This window comes from Schistocerca gregaria, chromosome 6, assembly GCF_023897955.1.
Source record: "Schistocerca gregaria isolate iqSchGreg1 chromosome 6, iqSchGreg1.2, whole genome shotgun sequence".
Taxonomy (NCBI): Eukaryota; Metazoa; Arthropoda; class Insecta; order Orthoptera; family Acrididae; genus Schistocerca; species Schistocerca gregaria.
The window spans coordinates 451036387-451049649 of NC_064925.1; the positions used below are offsets into that span (position 1 = coordinate 451036387).

A 13263-nucleotide genomic window follows, 5' to 3' on the forward strand; every position below is an offset into this window, starting at 1 on the left:
AGAGTGGAAATAATAACTACAGTCCGAGTAACTACTATGAAAGACATCTGGGAAATTATCAACGGAAAGCAAACAAGAGTTTTGATAAGGGAAACGGTAACAGGAACACATCCAAAGGTAAATTTCAAAGGGGTAATGGGAACGGATACCTTGAAACGTCCCCTTAGAAAAATTATACAGAACTGTGCTTAAAGTGACACACAATATTTTTAGCGCAATGCAATCTGACTTCCAAAAATCCCTACGAAAGAATGGCCCTGACTAACATTAACCTATACGTTTCACAAATCACTTACCTCACAAAAATCTTCGTTACTCAAGCTACTGCAATACAGCGAGCGCCACTACTGCCAGCTAAATAAAAGATTCAAACTACTGAAGGCACTAACTACTGATAGGCATAGTTAGCAAATGAAAGATTTTAATACAGAACAAACAATGTATTTACCTTAATAGTCATAATATATATAGCAGTTCATGACATCCAGTCTTACAAATTTCAAAAGTCCGCCATCTCTCTCCCCATGTCCACCACTGCTGGCGGCTACGCGCTGTTAACACCCAGCTGCCCAACGCTACAATGGCGAAAATTACAACAATGCCAACCAGCCACTGACTGCACACAGCACAGCCAGTGATTTTTCATACAGAGCGCTATGTGGCGTTACCAATAAAAAAACCTTAACAGCCTACTTACAACTTTCGTGACAGGGACCGACACCAAGAACTTATATTTAAAGGACCGGCACCTGGCGAAATGAACCAGCGTAATGGGAGATCGGAAAATTAAGTTGCGCCGCATCTCAGGTCCGGATATGGCAAAATAAACCGGCGATGAAAAGGATGCGAGTAAAAGGAAATGTGATAGGTGTTAATAAATCGGCAGAAAGGCGTCAGAATTTTGAAATGAAATTAGTAAGAGATGAGAATCAAATACGTAAATTTTCAAACCATATCGTACATAAAAGGTGTAATTCTAAGATAAAGAAAGATAACGATAATGGTGATAACGACGATTTAAGGCTAAATGATTTGTTTTATGAATGTGAGGCAAAAGAGTGTATGAATGTTTTATAATGAAGGCTGAGGTGGAGCTGAATTTGGTGGAGTTAGATGGTATAGAAAATTCTAAAGAGGTATACATGTATATCGGTCGTGTGTCTAGGGCCTGCCCACGGGTAGAGCGTTCGTCGGGTGCCGCCCTGCCTAATCATTCTGCAGGGGACTCCCAACGAATTGTTGATCACGTGCGACGTCGAGCTCCTTCACTACACCGGGCAAAAGAGGTCCGATACGATGTTGGGAGGTATAAAATAACTTTAGCCGTTCAATGTGTTTGAGAATATTTGACACAACGGGTGAAATCCAGCGATTAACATTCCAGCAGTTTGGTGGCTCTGTGGGATCTATTCATCGACCAGTGGCATCAGTTTGATATGACGCATGTGAAAAAAACTTGTGATTGCTCTATCAGCCCTAAGTCTCCAGTGTGTAACATACTCCTCATCTGCGTTACATACTCCTCATTTGGTCGTAAAGAAATTAAAAGAAAAATTGCCAAAGGGCAAATGCTCTTATCGGAGCACAAAAAATGCGAGCTCTTCCTTCTTACTTAAAAGACCTTGACTGAAAACTGGGGTACCAGCTACCTCATTCTACCTCCCTCAGCACTTTTACAAATTTTCCCACAAACTGTGGCGTGCGAACATATTTGCACTTTTTTCAACATGCAAGTCATTACAGACGCCCACAACCTCCCCTAACTGTAACTCACTCACACCCACCAGTCCATCGTTGTAAGTCATTCGTACCCATCCACTCCCACCTACCCTTCCTCACTCACTCACTCAGCCTAATTCACTCTCATTATCCGATTGTGTGTCTCTGTCAACGTCTCCTGAGTCACAGCCACAGTCCCCTTCGTTCTGTCCTACCACTATAGTCTCCTCTTAACTGTGGCGCTCTCCCTCTTGCTCTCTCTTACTGCTAATTCCTTCCTTCCTACTACTGCTGCCTCTTCCCGCAGTCACTATGCCTCGTTGTCAACGTTATATACTCTGTCTCTCATTGCCACTGGCTCTCACTTCTCTCTCTTACTTCGTCTGCTCCTGCCAGCTGAGTGGTCAGCGCGACGGAATATCATATCTAATGGCCCGGCTTCGATTCCCGGCTGGGTCGGAGATTTTCTCCGCTCGGAGACTGGGTGTTGTGTTGTCCTTATCATCTTCATTTCATCCCATCGATAAGCAAGTCGCTGAAGTTTCGTCAACTCGAAAGACTTGCACCAGTCGAACGGTCTACCCGACGGGAGGCCCTAGCCACATGGCATTACCATTTTACAAACTTCTACTTGCTGTTTCTCTGTATCTCTCACCCCCCTCTCCGCCCACCTCTCGTGGGAGTGTCTCCTCGATACTTTTCTTAGCACTGTTCTGTCACTGTCGACTATGTTCCACCGCCAATGTGCGCATCTCTTTCTCCCACATTTCCATTGTCTCGTTCGCTATTTGTATACGAAAGCCACTGTCTCCTATCTTCCAGTATATACACTCCTGGCAATTGAAATAAGAACACCGTGAATTCATTGTCCCAGGAAGGGGAAACTTTATTGACACATTCCTGGGGTCAGATACATCACATGATCACACTGACAGAACCACAGGTACATAGACATAGGCAACAGAGCATGCACAATGTCGGCACTAGTACAGTGTATATCCACCTTTCGCAGCAATGCAGGCTACTATTCTCCCATGGAGACGATCGTAGAGATGCTGGATGAAGTCCTGTGGAACGGCTTGCCATGCCATTTCCACCTGGCGCCTCAGTTGGACCAGCGTTCGTGCTGGACGTGCAGACCGCGTGAGACGACGCTTCATCCAGTCCCAAACATGCTCAATGGGGGACAGATCCGGAGATGTTGCTGGCGAGGGTAGTTGACTTACACCTTCTAGACCACGTTGGGTGGCACGGGATACATGCGGACGTGCATTGTCCTGTTGGAACAGCAGGTTCCCTTGCCGGTCTAGGAATCGTAGAACGATGGGTTCGATGACAGTTTGGATGTACCGTGCACTATTCAGTGTCCCCTCGACGATCACCAGAGGTGTACGGCCAGTGTAGGAGATCGCTCCCCACACCATGATGCCGGGTGTTGGCCCTGTGTGCCTCGGTCGTATGCAGTCCTGATAGTGGCGCTCACCTGTACGGCGCCAAACACGCATACGACTATCATTGGCACCAAGGAAGAAGCGACTCTCATCGCTGAAGACGACACGTCTCCATTCGTCCCTCCATTCGCGCCTGTCGCGACACCACTGGAGGCGGGCTGCACGATGTTGGGGCGTGAGCAGAAGACGGCCTAACGGTGTGCGGGACCACAGCTCAGCTTCGTGGAGACGGTTGCGAATGGTCCTCGCCGATACCCCAGAAGGAACAGTGTTTCTAATTTGCTGGTAAGTGGCGGTGCGGTCCCCTACGGCACTGCGTAGGATCCTACGGTCTTGGCGTGCATCCGTGCGTCGCTGCGGTCCGGTCCCAGGTTGACGGGCACGTGCACCTTCCGCCGACCACTGGCGACAATATCGATGTACTGTGGAGACCTCACGCCCCACGTGTTGAGCAATTCGGCGGTACGTCCACCCGGCCTCCCGCATGCCCACTATACGCCCTCGCTCAAAGTCCGTCAACTGCACATACGGTTCACGTCCACGCTGTCGCGGCATGCTACCAGTGTTAAAGACTGCGATGGAGCTCCGTATGCCACGGCAAACTGGCTGACACTGACGGCTGCGATGCACAAATGCTGCGTAGCTAGCGCCATTCGACGGCCAACACCGCGGTTCCTGGTGTGTCCGCTGTGCCGTGCGTGTGATAATTGCTTGTACAGCCCTCTCGCAGTGTCCGGAGCAAGTATGGTGGGTCTGACACACCGGTGTCAATGTGTTTTTTTTCCATTTCCAGGAGTGTATTACTTTTCCATATCTTTGCCACTGCCGTTGCCTCCTCCTTTCTCAGTGTAAAAGAAGCAAGAATATGTTCTCATGCCCAAATTTTTGAGAAAAGTTTTTAAAGGTACTGAGGAATGTGGAATGAGGCAGCTCAACGGGTACATATTCAAATTTTTTGTGCTCCGATAGGATCATTTTTTCGCTGGTTCCCTTTTTTTTTGTCTTGCTGCAGAAGCACGTGTGAAGCATAAGAAAAGAAATGTGTTGGTCAGCAAAATTTAGGTAGTTTATTTATGTGAAATTGAAATGATGCAAAACTAATTTTGCACATTAGACCGGATTTCACATGTAGAAGGAGGGTAGCTTTGAACCTTTCGACCTTGAAGACGGATACAAATATCAAGTAAATTTTTAAGATTTTGCGAGTTTGGGATCTTCGGAATATATCGTAAAAACTTCAAATATTTGCTGTGCATAGTCCTGTTGGAATCCTGAGCTGGGTTTTGGTCTGCTGGTGACGGAGAAAATATAGTTGAAGAAACCCTTTTTACTGGGTTTTCTGAGAAAATGACCATGGACTAATGGTCCCATAAAGCCCACCGTAGAGTACATCAAATGTGAAAATAACTAACCAATTTGCTCCATTTGTGTAAGCAGAAGAAAGTATGTAATATTCATACTTTTACCTTGTACTGTAGGATAGTGACACTAAGATGATCCTTCTGCTGGCTGTACAAATGGTAACCAGAGCAAGAGCTATCAAAACACTTGACCCTACCTTTTTATCGCCAGTAAAACCCAAAGTATGGGCACCTCAAAATCCCGTTTATATGAGTGACGTTTTGGAATATACCAGATGTGCATGTAGGCGTGTGTATACCGATAAGAGAATGTCTCCATTTGTCTGAAAGCGAACTTGTAAGGTGCAGCCGTAGTCGTGTCTCAGTTGTGACATCTGAATACAGTGTGAGTGGATGCAGGTAACCTCTCTTTTCGTTGCTTTTTCCCGCTGTAAAGCGTGCTCCGTTTGAACGGGGAGGTGGAGCACCCGATGCGCCACTGGCGCCAGTAACCAGTACGATAGCTCTGCTGGCGGGTCCGCCCTAGAGGATACGCCGTCAGCTGCAGGCAGGCACCTACCGCCCCCGCCGCCGCCGCCACGCTTCTAGAGGTCCCGTGACGCTGCGGAGCACTTTGTCGCTCCTTGGGCTCCGCCTCCCCTCCCCCCAATTCCCTTTCACCCCTTCGCCGCCACCCTTTCGAGACGACGTCGCTTAACCGCCAACCGCAACAGCCATCCGGTTCGCTCTCCTCGTGTTCCTTGCAATAGCTTCGCCCCGATTGTCGAGGAGGTCTGCTTTTTGCTGTACTGCGGTTCTGTTCGCTTCAGCCTTCAAGTCCGTCTGCAGGGCGCCGTTTTTGTGCCCCACGAGTAGTCCAGTATCTCTGGCGATACACGTATCCCGCGAGTTGTCACACGGCCTGGGACTCTAATCGTGTGGTTCACGCCCTGACGTGACATGGGGGAGAGTTAACTACACAGTACGGGCTCCTAACGCGTACCAGTACTATAAAATTCATATCTCATTTTGAGAGGTCAGCGTAAACTAGCAGGACATGTTTCTTGCAACCAGTCTTTCATCCCTGGGGGGTTGAGAAACAGATCATCTGAAGACAGCATTGTTTTCGTTGCACTTTTCATGTAACTTTTTTATGTACGTGCTAAAGAGAATTACTGTTATAAGGAAAAGTGGCAGCACAATGTTTTATGTATGCATGAATACAGATGAAATATTCTGTTTTCAGATAATCATGAATGTGTATTCGTTGTGGTTCGTTTGTAGGAGGAGGAGGAAGGGAAAAAGGGCGACGTCGTCTACAATGTGCTGTTGCAGGTTTCCGATATTGTACAGATACAATTCAGGAAACTGGCTCGTATAGTAAACTTTAAATTTTTAAATGTGATTTGGTAAATTTTTAATGCGTTCTTTATCCTAAGTTATTAATTGAACTATCATTTTGTATCAAAATATGGCCACAGAAAAGCTTTATGTAAACTGGAGCAGAGCTGTATCGCATTTGGCTATAATAGTGTATTAAATGAGGATCAAGGGTGAAATGAATGTGCACGCGTATAAAATGTCCTCAAGCTAGTAATTAAAAAACGTCCTGAAAATAAACACAGAAGCGCAACCTGCGATATAAACATTTTAGGCCGCAGTGAAGTGTTCCCAACGAAGTGGGAAACAAATTGAAAGAGTTTATTCTTACATTTGAACAAATATCGTTCAGTTTAAGAAAACTTGCATTCGACGATGCACAGCGAAACACATTGCCCCATAAATTCAGCGCAGAAGTAGTCATGGCAGGCAAAACTGGGCTGAATGTGTCCATCCACTAACTATCACAGAATCAGAGTCAGAGGGAAATGATGAAGCACAACTTCAAGGTTTTCCCAAGGAACCTATGAGCTAACGAGGAGCCCGTGCAAATAATAATAATAATAATAATAATAATAATAATAGTAATAATAATAATAATAATAATAATCAAAGCAAAGGAAAATAAGCAGATATCTAGAACTGCAGATCCACCCGTGAAAAGGAAGTGTTTTGGAGACTCTACCAGGGAGCCACAACAGAAACTCAATCGTAAAACCGAAGAATCGTATAACGAGCTGCGCGAGGAACATCGAATGAAAGAAACAATCAGATGGATGAAATTCTAATGGTGGATTCAAGCATTGTGTGAACGGGTGAGGAAATGATTGAAAAGTTAGATTTCTGTGAAGAGAATAGTGATTTAAGAATTAAAATACAGAACATTTCATTAAATGTAGACTTGTGTACATCTCTGAACTCAGGGACACACTTATAAGGGTGATACAATACAAGCGCTTAATAGTATCAATTATGAAACCAGATTCGTAAATACACCAGATGCAGATATTTAAAAAATTAAGTATACTGTGTTTATTTCTCTCATAATTTCCAGTCTGTATATGAAATACCAAGAACAGCATTCTGCTGTTGAGGATGGCATTGTTTAAATAATTTTGTAAGTTACTCTTTAGCCAATAATAAATAAAATCTCAAAAATGGCGCAGTTCAGGCTACTCTCCCCTTTGTATGAGAGTCAGAGACGATCCATGTAATGCGGTGAAGCGAGGGGAGGGGGGAGGGGCATGGCTTGGCTTTAGCTTGCCCTCTTTCTCTCTCCTCCGTCCCCACCTCAACCAAAACTACACGTGTTTCTTCTTAATCTATTCAAAAACAAGAAAAATACTTTTCAACATAGATTTCCGACTTCACTGTTTCGAAAATTTTCCGCTGTTGTAGTTAGTATTAATAAAAGGCGAGGGAATCCGTGCGAAACTTTTTCGCTTTTATATGATAGTATTTGGAATGAATATAGTCGCTGTGCCAGGGTAGTTGTGGAAATGAAGAGGGAACATCTTTAAAAATGAACCGAATAACGTAAAGTATTGATCATGAACTTATATTCATCCTTGTATACAAATTTCCATGTGTCCAAAAACGTGTTTTGCATTCGGAAAGTTTGTCCCGGCTTGTGCGAGGGCAGAGATTAGGGACTATCTGTAGGGCCACACAACATATAACAAACATTTTCAGTTACAGTAAGGACGTTAGGCCATACTAGCAATAGGCAAATCACAATTCCAGGCGACAATGACAAATATGTTTGTCATTTCGGAAAGGATATTCGTTTAGAAATGTCAGCATGTACGACGGACAGAGATAAGCGACTATCGGAGTGGTCACGGTTATTACTATGACAGTGCTGTATACAAATGAAATAATTACTTTAAAAGAAATAAAATGGCATTTGTAATAATATAATACGAAAAGGGAGTCTCTTATTCGTGATTAATAAGTTAGCTTCTTAAAATGTAGGTATGATCTGGGCACCCATGATGCAGGTTTGCCTGTGGTAATAAAAGTCACTTCCATGTTAATATTTTCCACAATTAGTGAGTTTTATCGTAAAATCAATATGTAATGTCAGAATTCGGTTAAGAAACCATTATAACGATACCTCCTTCATCCCTTTGCGATTACTATGTGTTGAGAAACGGGATGCTGACTTTAGAAATAATAAATATGATCAAGAAAAAACGATACACAATTTCTGTGAAGTCAACCCTCTTACCACTCCCCTCCATAGCAAGAGAGGGGGGCGGGGGGCGCCTCCTCCTCTAGCTGCCAGGGAAAGGGAAAGATCTAGTGTAGTCAAGTGATTTTCTTTCAAGATAATGATTTAAAAGTCGGTATCACGCTAGTTTTTAACAGGGTCGGAAATGGAGGTTCTTAACGGTTAATTTCTAGCCACCATTCGTCTTCCAAAATACTAAAAATACTGCTTACTGCGAGGTCTATGCTTTTCCCCTCCCCCCCTCTCCCCCCCTCCTCCCCCCTAAAAACTGTTGGCGCCTGCCCTTGCCCCCTGGGTTCCACTCCAACGAGATTGGATAGGAAAACTTCGTTCTATTTTATGTTGACAATTTCTGTGTTAGGTTCATTTGTGGGCCACTGAATAAAAGCGGTGTTATTACGCCTTACATACACTCCTGGAAATGGAAAAAAGAACACATTCACACCGGTGTGTCAGACCCACCATACTTGCTCCGGACACTGCGAGAGGGCTGTACAAGCAATGATCACAAGCACGGCACAGCGGACACACCAGGAACCGCGGTGTTGGCCGTCGAATGGCGCTAGCTGCGCAGCATTTGTGCACCGCCGCCGTCAGTGTCAGCCAGTTTGCCGTCGCATACGGAGCTCTATCGTAGTCTTTAACACTGGTAGCATGCCGCGACAGCGTGGACGTGAACCATATGTGCAGTTGACGGACTTTGAGCGAGGGCGTATAGTGGGCATGCGGGAGGCCGGGTGGACGTACCGCCGAATTGCTCAACACGTGGGGCGTGAGGTCTCCACAGTACATCGATGTTGTCGCCAGTGGTCGGCGGAAGGTGCACGTGCCCGTCGACCTGGGACCGGACCGCAGCGACGCACGGATGCACGCCAAGACCGTAGGATCGTACGCAGTGCCGTAGGGGACCGCACCGCCACTTCCCAGCAAATTAGGGACACTGTTGCTCCTGGGGTATCGGCGAGGACCATTCGCAACCGTCTCCATGAAGCTGGGCTACGGTCCCGCACACCGTTAGGCCGTCTTCCGCTCACGCCCCAACATCGTGCAGCCCGCCTGCAGTGGTGTCACGACAGGCGTGAATGGAGGGACGAATGGAGACGTGTCGTCTTCAGCGATGAGAGTCGCTTCTGCCTTGGTGCCAATGATGGTCGTATGCGTGTTTGGCGCCGTGCAGGTGAGCGCCACAATCAGGACTGCATACGACCGAGGCACACAGGGCCAACACCCGGCATCATAGTGTGGGGAGCGATCTCCTACACTGGCCGTACACCTCTGGTGATCGTCGAGGGGACACTGAATAGTGCACGGTACATCCAAACCGTCATCGAACCCATCGTTCTACCATTCCTAGACCGGCAAGGGAACTTGCTGTTCCAACAGGACAATGCACTTCCGCATGTATCCCGTGCCACCCAACGTGGTCTAGAAGGTGTAAGTCAACTACCCTCGCCAGCAACATCTCCGGATCTGTCCCCCATTGAGCATGTTTGGGACTGGATGGAGCGTCGTCTCACGCGGTCTGCACGTCCAGCACGAACGCTGGTCCAACTGAGGCGCCAGGTGGAAATGGCATGGCAAGCCGTTCCACAAGACTACATCCAGCATCTCTACGCTCGTCTCCATGGGAGAATAACAGCCTGCATTGCTGCGAAAGGTGAATATACACTGTACTAGTGCCGACATTGTGCATGCTCTGTTGCCTATGTCTATGTGCCTGTGGTTCTGTCAGTGTGATCATGTGATGTATCTGACCCCAGGAATGTGTCAGTAAAGTTTCCCCTTCCTGGGACAATGAATTCACGGTGTTCTTATTTCAATTGCCAGGAGTGTATTTCGCCTTTACTGTTTGAAAGGCATCACTGACCTGATGTACTAGAAACTGTGTTTTCTAGTTACAAAATGTTACGGTACGTTCTGATTTTCTGTAAGGTAATAATGGTCTAAATTTGTACGTACAAGCTTTGTAGATATGTGTGGAAGTGAAGTTGTATGGGGGGTTGTGAGCCTTCCTTGGATGGCTCAGTCGCTTGAGCACTTGCCTGCGAAAGAAAAACATAATAGGTTGGCGTCCAGGTTACTCATACCGTTTCAAAACCTAGCAGTTGCGCGTTGATTTATTGGATTTTTTTTAGATCTACAAAATCAAAGGTTACCTAAGATCTTCTGTTTGACTTCCACAATTACTTTTTTTGAGTCATCAGTCTTGTAACTGGTTTGGGGCGGCCCGCGGTGAATTCTCCTGTACCAACCTCTTCATTTCAGAGCAGCACATGCGACCTATGTCCTCAATTATTTTCTGGATTTATTCCAATCTATGTCTTCTTCTACAATACTTTTGCCAACTACAGCTCTTAGTACCGTAGAAGTTATTTCCTGATGCCTTAACAGATGTCGTAGCATCCTATCGCCGCGCGGGGTTAGCCGAGCGGTCTCAGGCGCTGCAGTCATGGACTGTGCGGCTGATCCCGGCGGAGGTTAGAGTCCTCCCTCGGGCATGGGTGCGTGTGTTTGTCCTTAGGATAATTTAGGTTAAGTAGTGTGTAAGCTTAGGGATTGATGACCTTAGCAGTTAAGTCCCATAAGATTTCACACACGTTTTGAACATTTTTGAGCATCCTATGGCCCCTTCTTGTCAATGTCTTCTATATATTCCTTTCCTTGCCGATTATCTGGAGAACCTCCTCATTGCCTCCCTATCAGTCCACCTAATTTTAAACATTCTTCTGTAACACAATCAATTACGAAAGGATAGTGCCAAGAAGTGGGTCAGACTTAGCGTAGTGGGTTGTTTCCAGAACGAAATTTCACTCTGCAGCGGACTGTGCGCTGATTTGAAACTTCCTCGCGGATTGTCCGGCGCACAGTTTTAATCTGCCAGAGGGCTGAGGATTGAAAATTCATTCTGATTACTCCCATTAGTTTGAAAACCGTCCGCTTCCCGAAGCTCAGTCTCTATTTCTGACCCAGATATGATGATACGTTTCCTTGGCATGGTCTTTTATAAACGCGGCAGCTTATGACTGATAGTGTTTTGGGTCAAGAACCAGTAGCAATAACTTTATCTCTGTCCGATATGCAACAGATCCTTCTAAAACAATGTGAAATAACGTGCTGCGTTTTATGAGGGCACAGATATACGGAAAACTTTGGGAAGTTTTCCCTCTTTACAAATAATAACGAAAGTGGATCGACAAAATCTTCTGTTGCGTTACGTGTCTCGGAGCGGTGGGGAGCGGTAGGGCTTGCGCTACGAAACACGAAGCCGCTCCCAGTTTGTCGGCTGTCTCGTCCCCACTTCGGCCACCTGTTCTCTGATCTCACCGACTTGTCGAGATAGCGCGCCTAGCCTTGTGTTTCCGTATGGAAATGGAATAACTCCGCGATGAATAGGAAATGAGAGCGAGGCCGGCTGTTATTTCTGCCTTCCGTCGTCGTAGTTTTACCGCGAGGAAACTTTCCGGCAGAACTTTACGAGGCGTGTTTGGCGAGCGGTCCATTTCCGATGTCAGAATTCAAAACGAATTCCTGATGGGGTTTTTGTAACTCCATTTGCTCAAAAGAGACTGTTTTCTCTCGCTGATTTCTTCCTCAAACTTGTATCAGAAATCAACTATGCTCTTTCTTACGTCGACCGGGAGTACCTCTACGTAGGCGAGAAATTGTACAAAAGGCATATCAGAAATGCGGAAGTACTCGACATAATGCCTTCCTGCATTCTAGACCGGTTCTCTTCATGTGTGATGTCAATATTGTTGCATCTCAATCGATGCGAGTGCAGAAAGAATCTCTGTGAAGTGCGACGACGTGTGTTAAGCACCCGCTCCTTTTAGGTCTGAGTGTCGGATGAATTGCCATAACAATACTGCACAGCTACTGACAAGTGGGAAACGTGGTCCAAGGTTGCAGCTATCACGAAAATTATTAGGTTTATTCGAATCTCGAATTGAAAATCATTAGGCTTGCGTACAACATAACTCATCTCCAAATTGTGTATCTTCAGTTATATAAACCAGTTTTGTGAAAAGTAAAGGCGGGGAAATTTATATAATAGGCTAATTTACTGGAAATTAGCACGACTTCTTCACTTGATACGGTTGTAGAATAAAACAGATGACCAAATCACTGGTTTTAATCTTCGCTACACTATGCCTATGATCCCCACTGACATAAACTTATGTCTATGTCAGATAAGGCTGGAAATCTGGAAAACTGTGGTAAGGTCATCGGTTCCTAAGCATACACACTACTTATCCTAACTTAAACTCACGCTATGGACAACACACACAAGCATGCCCGAGGGAGGACTCGAACCTCCGACGAGTGGAGCCGCACGGACCGTGACAAGACGCTGCTACCCCGCGCGGCCCAGATAAGACTGCTGTTCGGTATTTTTATCGCCCTTGGTGCAAGGCGCAATGAACACTCAAATATCAAAATGTTATTTTCATGTATAAATTATCTGTATTATAGTTTTACAACAGTATACAACACTTGTGGATCACTTATCGGCACTTCTGATCTAACTTACCTATTGAGGTACACTATTCAATGACTATAGTTCGATCCTTGTATCCACTTGTTGCACTGCACGATGGACCTCAAATTAAGTGGCACAGTGTCATTCCCACATCTAAATTGTCTGTATTATTGTTCCATAATAATACAAAACACACATGACTCACTTATGGCACTACTGGTCTAGATAACAGTTGAAGATAAACCTGGCGCCGACTGTTGTTCGATCGTTATACCAAAGTAAACCAGCGCTTCAATGAAACCGAAAATTGTCTCTATTATTTGCGAAAACACGAAAAATATTATCCTGTAAGAGTACAACTGCCTTTAACTGTTCGTGACGTCATACAGGAACATTAACAATACGTACAATGACAACACCAAAAGCGCTATTACACCTCTTGGATGCCGCGCGGGATTGCCGAGCATGGACTGTGCGGCTGGTCCCGGCGGAGGTTCGAGTCCTCCCTCGGGCATGGGTGTGTGTGTGTGTGTGTGTGTGTGTGTGTGTGTGTGTGTGTGTGTGTGTGTGTGTGTATTTGCCTACAGGATAATTTAGGTAAAGTAGTGTGTAAGCTTATGGACTGATGACATTAGCAGTTAGGTCCCATAAGATTTCACA

General features: G+C 45.6%; 1 protein-coding gene across 1 annotated transcript in view; it reads right to left on the reverse strand.

The window, feature by feature from the left end:
- LOC126278326 (uncharacterized) overlaps positions 1-13263 on the reverse strand; it is a 1364175-nt gene that overhangs the window by 727197 nt on the left and 623715 nt on the right. The window lies entirely within an intron of this gene.